The sequence below is a fragment of the Octodon degus genome, unplaced genomic scaffold, assembly GCF_000260255.1.
Source record: "Octodon degus isolate 3935 unplaced genomic scaffold, OctDeg1.0 scaffold00050, whole genome shotgun sequence".
Taxonomy (NCBI): Eukaryota; Metazoa; Chordata; class Mammalia; order Rodentia; family Octodontidae; genus Octodon; species Octodon degus.
Genome location: NW_004524626.1, coordinates 11,329,854 through 11,337,088, shown reverse-complemented (window position 1 = coordinate 11,337,088; position 7,235 = coordinate 11,329,854). Strand labels below are relative to the sequence as shown.

The 7,235-nt window shown below is 50.5% G+C and overlaps 1 protein-coding gene across 9 annotated transcripts in view; it reads left to right on the top strand.

Annotated features, from left to right (window-relative positions):
• Positions 1-2,163: 2,163 nt before the first annotated feature.
• Smarca4 (SWI/SNF related, matrix associated, actin dependent regulator of chromatin, subfamily a, member 4) overlaps positions 2,164-7,235 on the top strand; it is a 99,396-nt gene continuing 94,324 nt past the window's right edge. For 7 of the 9 annotated variants that reach the window (XM_023717126.1, XM_023717125.1, XM_023717124.1 and 4 more), the window contains exon 1: positions 2,292-2,453. The gene's annotated coding sequence lies outside the window, so the exon portion shown is untranslated. Of the gene's footprint in view, positions 2,454-7,235 lie in introns of all 9 variants that reach the window. The other 2 variants (XM_023717122.1, XM_004632860.2) reach the window with 2 other exon arrangements.

The following is a 7,235-nucleotide window of genomic DNA, read 5'->3' as shown; positions in this document are numbered from 1 at the left end:
CTTCCCTGGCAAGCACAAGGACCTGAGTTTAATCCCCGGTTCCACAAAAAAAAAAAAAAATAAATAAATAAATAAATAAAGTGTACCAATAAACTAAATAGAAGTAAAAATGTCTATTACCAAGCCCAATGTGGTGCTGAACATCTGTGACCCCTGCACTCCAGAGGCTGCGGTGGGAGGATAGCCCAGAGTTTGAAGCCAGCATGAACTACACAGTGAGACCCTGTCTCCAAAACAGAACAAACCCGAGCAAGCAGTAGACAAGCAGCGCACAGCTTGGATTCCTGCTGGGGTCCGCACATATGTGCGTTATCCACACTCAGGCATCTTCCTGATATTGTGACTGGGACCCCAAGAGAGCAGTAGTTAATATCTGGGACTGGCAGGGATGTCCAGTGGCCAGCTTTGACACTGTCCAGTTGCTGATCTCCTGGCCTGACCCTAGAAGGTTCCAGTTATTGTCCTAAACTTGCAGGGACCTTGTGTTTCAGAAAAGCAGAGCTTTCCAGAACCCAAGGGGAACATTCACCCCAGGATGGGCTGCCTCCCAAAGCAGGCACTGTCAGTCACTTCATGATGGGAACAAAACTCGACCATGATAGCTGCCCCAGAACCTGGCAGAAAAGTCCTGAGACCCTAACCGCATAGGCTGCGCATTCCGGAGAACATGCACAGCCCTTGCCATTCCTATAAAACCCCAGTCGTGTCCCCCACTGGACAGATCCTGAACGTCATCTCTGTCCCAGTGTGGCGGGGCTGATCAGAGTTGCTTCCTGCTTCTCACTACTGCTTATCTCCTGGATTGGCATTTGGGGGCTGGTGGCCCAAGCTGACCTTTTGACACCAACACCTCTTCTTCAAACTGGGTTTTTGTCCTAAGACTCAGTCATGGCCTACATCTAGGTGTGCCTGCAAAGCCTCCTGGGTACATAGGTCGGGCTCTTTGGAGGTGGCTGATCTGGAGTGTGTGCTGCCGGGATGGGATCAGGATGTAAGGCTGAGCCTGATTCTTGGTGTGATGCTAGGATTAAGGGTGTGAGGGCCATAGCCCTAGGCCAGGTACAAGGGACAGGGGCCGGGGAGATGGCTCAGTGGAATAAGCACTTCCCTGGCAAGTGCAGGAACCTGGCAAGTTCAATCCCCACTTCCGCCAAAAAAAAAAAAAAAAAAAAAGGACAGCAAGAGGACTAGCGTGCCCCTTGTCACTTGCAGCTTTGCCAAGAACTGTCGCTCCTTCTAGATGCCGCACCACCCTCTGCCGCACCACCCTGCCCTGGAGCCAGCCAACTATGAACTGAAACCTCCTTAAACTGAGCTAAATGAACTTTTCCTCCTTCAACTTTGGGTGTTGGGTATTTTGAAACCTCAGCAACAAGAAATCTTAAAAGACACAAGAGTAACGTGGGGAAGTGCTTGTTTCAGTTGGGTATCCCAATTTTTATTTATTTATTGAGATATCTTGCTGGCCTTGAACTATGTAGCCCAGGAGGTCTCAAACTGGCAGCAATCCTTCTACTTCAGCCTCGCTAGTTTTGGGATTACCGGCGGGCCAACACCACGCCTGGTTTGGGGGTCAAGTATCTGAAAAATTCTAGTTTCACTTGAACAGGGTTCAACCCCTCTCCAATTTTATGTCTATACCCAAACGTCTTTAGTCAGCCCCACGGCCCTGTGACTCCCTCACACACCGCGCGTTTTATTTTCTTTCTCATAGATCGTGAGCTCCACAGTGGCTGGGATACAGGAGCAGGTCAATACATTTTGACTACACTTATTAATGCACTCAGCAGGATCTGCAAAAAGCAGCCACCTAGGTCTCCACTGGGTCTCGCAGAACCGGATCCACCGCCCTAGGCCAAGGCTTCAAGAAGTTCCCAGACTCGACCTTGGCCCGCGGTCGACTCTGTCGGCTCCTCGTCTTCACGCATGGGCCAGGAGCCCATTTCTGAGCCTGAGAGTCCTCCTACCATCACTTCCCGCATAACCCAGGACCACCCAGTCCCTTCCCCCGACTCCCCAGCGCCGCCGCAGTGGCGCCCGCTCTGCGCATGCTCACAGGCACGAGGAAGACCAAAAGCAGATCTTTCCTGGTTCGCGTGGTGCGCGTGCTCCCTCTAGGCCCTGCCCACTTCTCCCGGCCCAGGGACTGACGCGCACGCGCGAGGAGAGCGGGACGGCGGCAGGAGCGCGCACGCAGCCCAGCGGGCGGCGGAAGTTGGAGGCCGCCAGTGGGGGGGTAAGGGAGGCGAGACGGCGAGTGCGCGCGCAGCGGGGGCGCGGGCGGCGCGGGGGGGGGCGGTCGAGGAGAGCGGGCACGCGCGCTAGGCTTCTTGTCGCTCCGCGGTTGTCTCGGCTTCTTTGTTTGGCGAAGAGGCGAGACGCCCACTGTGCCCCCGGCCCCGTGCGAAGGGTTGGGGGCGGCGCCGTGAAGGCGGCGGTGTCAGCAGCTCCCGGTAAGAAACGCGGGCCACGGGGGAAGCGCGGTGCGGGGCTTGGGAGATCGGTTTGAATGGAGCCGGGGCGCCGAGGGGGGAGGGGGCCGCCGGCGCCCAGAGCAGGGCCGGGGTACGGCGGCGCCAGAGGGTCAAGAAGCCCGGCCGGCAGCCTCGCGCGCGGGGAAGGCCATAGTTTAGCGAGGCCGCGGCAGCTACAGAATCCACTGGCCGGCGGGCTGTGGGGCCCGCGCCGCGTGGAGGCCGCGCGCGTTCTCACCGGGTTCCCCGGACAAAGCCTGACACTTTTTAGCGGGCCAGACGCCGGGTCCCCCATTCGACTTCTCTCGGGCCGCGGCTACAACAATGGGCAGGCATTGGGCTGCGCTGGCTACGCTGTATGGGGTCGAGCCGTGTAGCGGAAACCTCAGATGTGTCCAGCGTCTCCCGGACGTAATCATTAGTAGGTCCCCTTAGGTTTCCAAACCTAAAATTTTATTAAAAATAGCATTATTCAAAATTACAAGAGAAGATAAATAACTTTTGTAGTTCCTTGCCGGTAGTGACTTGAAAATATTTGCTCAAAAGTGGGGGCGGGAGTTGGCAAATCGGGGCACACGGAGGGAGGGAACTGTTCTCTGTTGAAAGCATTGTATTTTTTTGTTTGCATCCTTTCTTCCAGTTGAACCTTATTTCCAGATTAAAACCTTTTTTTTTTTTTTTACATTAAAGCTCTTATTTTATTTATTTATTTTTAAAGCTCTTATTTTAAACCCAGCCCTTTCGATCCTAACAGTGCTGATTTCCCCCTCAGTGACTTCTAGGGAAAATAGAAGGTGAATGAGCGGAAGCGCTACTTCCCAGGAACTGGAAACAAGTTTTCACTTTGAATCGACGGACTGGACTGGCGTTAGATGCTGGCACTGTCAGTTAGCTGTGTAACATTACCCAGGGGGCTTAATGTCTCTGAACCGCTTGTTTCCTCCTTTGTGAAAAGGGGATAATTTCACAGGAGGAGTTGGCTAAAGCTCATAAAATGGTTTCTAGCAAGGGGGTGGCCCTATTGTTGACTGGTCCACCTGCTCCTTGATTGTTGAGCAAATTTTTATTTTTTTTCAGAACCTGGGACTGAACTCAGGCCGTTGCGCTTGCCAGGGAAGCACTTATTCCACTGAGCCATCTCCCTGGCTGCAAATTTTTATTTTTAAGAAATTTCTTTGCCATCTGAGGATTAAAACACGGGCCTTTACATTGACCTACATCCTTGACCTTTTTATTTCTTAGTTTAGGACAAGGTCTTGCTATATTGCTGAATTGACCAGGTAGGAATGGAACTTGGAATCTTCCTGTCTTAGCTTCCCAGAGTGCTGGGATCACAAGCGTGTGTGTGCTACAGTGTCAGTTTCAGATTAGTATTATGCACTCAGTAAAATGACATTTAAGATTCCTCCATGTCTTTTGATGGCACTATTGATTCTTTTCTGGACTGTGTGCCATTGTCTCGCAAATATTTGAATCCCTCCTGAGTGGCGTTTGTTTGGAGGTTGCCTCCCTCAGGGTTGTACCACATCCCATCTTGGTAGAGAACTGGTAGTGATTGTGGGGAGAAAGCCCTTTGGCCTGGCATCTAATCCTTGTGTTCACACTCTTATGGGGGGACAGTGGATGTGAGAGGAGCTGTCTGAGCCCTCACGTCCCCACCCCCCCCCGCAGGAGACCAGGGAGGCTGTGTAGAAGAGGGGGCCTGTACCCCAGCTCAGGGAGCATACCCAGGCTTGGGTTTAGACTTGGCCTGTCCACCCCGAACAGCACTTTTGCCCCTCTGTCCCACTCCTGCATCATCTTGGTCTGTACTGTGTGGCTGCCATTCGTGGTGCCAGCAGAACAGGAACTGTGCCTGCTTCGCCCACAGTGTGCCCTAGGCCCACCACACGCTGGATCCTTGGCAGACATCTGTGGAGTGGACGAGGACCGCGCCCTTGGGAGGCTCAGATGAATCCTGCAAGCAGTTGTCGTCCTCTTGTTTTTCTTTCTTTCTGTGGTGCTGGGGATTGAGCCCAGAGCCTCTTGCACACTCAGGAAGTGCTGTCATGCTGAGCCACACCCCAGACCCTGTTATTTTTTGGAACTTTCCCACCCCTAGTTTCCCGACCCTCCCTGATTGGGTAGTGGTTGCTCGAGTGGGGGTGAGAGGCCCGCTTGTGGATCAGACCTGCGGACCACACCCAACTCCCCAGCTTGCAGACCCAGCTGGACCTCTGGCAGGGCACTCACCAGCAGCTGCCGCACCTGTGACAGGTGCAAGTGGACTGACTCCATGGTGGTAGTGAGGGTGCACTGAGATGGCTAGGGAGCTTCCCAGCAGCCACAGCTCCTGGCATGCCAGGAGTACTCTGTCTTTAGAATTAAGATTATTTGCTTTTTTTTTTTTTTTTTGGCGGTACCAGGGATTGAATTTAGGATTTTGAGTTCAAGCACTTATTCTACTGAGCTATCTCTTCGGCCTGGTGTTTTGTAATTTTTAAAAAATTTTTAAATTTTTTTTTATTTTTTGGCGGAACCAGGGATTGAACTCAGGCCCTTGCATTTGCCAGGCAAGCGCTTATTCTACTGAGCCATCTCCCCAGCCCCTGTAATCTTGGTTTTTAATTTTTGTTTTTTTGAGGGTTTTTTTTTTTTTTTTTTTCTGCTGAGACTAGAAGCCAGGGCCTTGTGCCAGCCATTGAGCCGTACACCAACCTGGATCAACTATTTATTTATTTATTTGCGGAACTGGGGATTGAACTCAGGTCCTTGCACTTGCCAGGGAAACACTTACTCCACTGAGCCATCTCCCTGGCCCTATTTATTTATTTTTATGAATTTAGGACAGGGTTTACAGGGTGTACAGGGTCTGATTACACAGATTGGACTCATAGTGATTGTCCTGTTTCAGCCTCCCTGAGGCCCAGTCTTGGTTGTTGTCTCAGTGCACCTGTGGTCGGTGCTGGCACAGCATGTTGGGATTGAACCCTGGCCGCTGTGCTCTGTTGAAGCAGGAACTTTAGTTCGCTGAACTTTTTTTTTTACGCTGAGCTATTTGGCCAGCCGGCAACTATTTATGTATAGACAGATAAAGCTTAACTTACAGGATTTTTTTTTTTAGACAGGGTCTTGTGTTTAGGCTCCCCTTGAACTCACTTTTCTATTTATTTGTTTGGTGGAACCGGGGATTGAACTCAGGCCCTTGCGCTTGCCAGGGAAGCACTTATTCCACTGAACCATCCCCCCCAAACTCACTTTGTTGCAATCTTCCTGCCTTGGCTGTCCAAGTGCTAAAATTACATAAATCAACTATTTAAAAAGCTAATCAACAATTTAGAGTCATCTTGTGTCCTAGAAATGCCACGTTTGATGTGCTGGTTGTATATTACTTTTCTTTCTTTTTTAGTCCTTTTTGCTATGCAGTTAACTTAAACTCCTTTTGTACCCAGGCTGGCCTCCTGCCTCAGCTGAGATTACAGGTGTACATCACCAAACCCAGGTGCTATCCTAATTTTCCTTCAAACAGTGTATATCTAAATATAGAGATCATAAATGTTCCTCTGGGTGCTACCCAAAATCATTTGGTGTCCAGCCCCTTAGCAGACTGGTTTGTGGGCTTTTTTTTTTTTTTTTGCAGAACCCGGGATTGAATTTAGGCCCTTGCGCTTGCCAGGGAAGCACGTATTCTACTGAGCCATCTCCCTGGCCCAGGTTTGTGGGGTTTTGAGCAGGGGTGTTCACATCTCTTGATCTGTGGTGTAGGGCAGTGCCGTGGTCTCCGAACTTTCTACCCATGGGCAGCATCCAATGCATGCACAGTTTTATTTACAGGTTATTATTTACTCTTTACACTTCTTAAAACGTTGCGGGGAGAACAAGTCCATGCCTTAACTCTCACCAGAGCTGTCTGAGCAGGAAGAATGAGGTGTTATAGCGAATGTCTAGTGACACCAGGCAGTCTTTTTTTTTTTTTTTTTTTTTGTATCAGGGATCACTCTTTTTTTTTTGGTGGAACCGGGGATTGAACTCAGTCCTTTGCGCTTGCCGGGGTAGCACTTATTCCACTGAGCCATCTCCCTGGCCCCAGGGATCACTCTTGACCTTGTGTTTGCCAGGCAGGTGCTTAAGCCACTTAGCTATCTCCCCACCTAACTAGGGAGTCTAAGGGCTTGCTTTTCCTGAAGGGCTCTCAAGCCAGCCACTTGAATTGAGACATGGTTTTGCCAGTTCCTTCCTGGTACCTCAGAGAAGTGGGGATGCTGGTGCCTGGCACCTTGAAAGTCCTCAGAATTGCCAGCTGTGTTCGCCTCCTATTACTGGGGATGCCGTGGCACAGAGAGACCCTGTCCCACAGACTGGAGACCGAGCACATGAATGGCGGTCTCTGGAATTTTTCGAGAAGCCACTTAGGCTTCACACAGCAGACAAATGTGAATTGAACGCTGCTACCTGGTGCTGCCAGGCTGCAGGGATTGGTGGAAAGAGGAAGACATGGGCTCAGTGAAGTTCACGGGTGTCTGGTCCCTGGCAAAGGAGGCAGTGGTCACACCTCATTTGTGGTGGTGTTCAAAGACTCAACAACATTAGAACAGGACTGATGTGTGCTCAGAGCTGCCAGATACTAAACAGTTGGTCACAGGCTGGGGACGTCACTACCTAGCAGGATTGAGCCTCTAAGTTTGATTTCCAGCATCTAATTTTTATTTATTTACTTATTTTTTTTTAAAGGATATGGTATTTTTTTTTTAATTTTATTTATTTATTTGTGTGTGTGTGTGT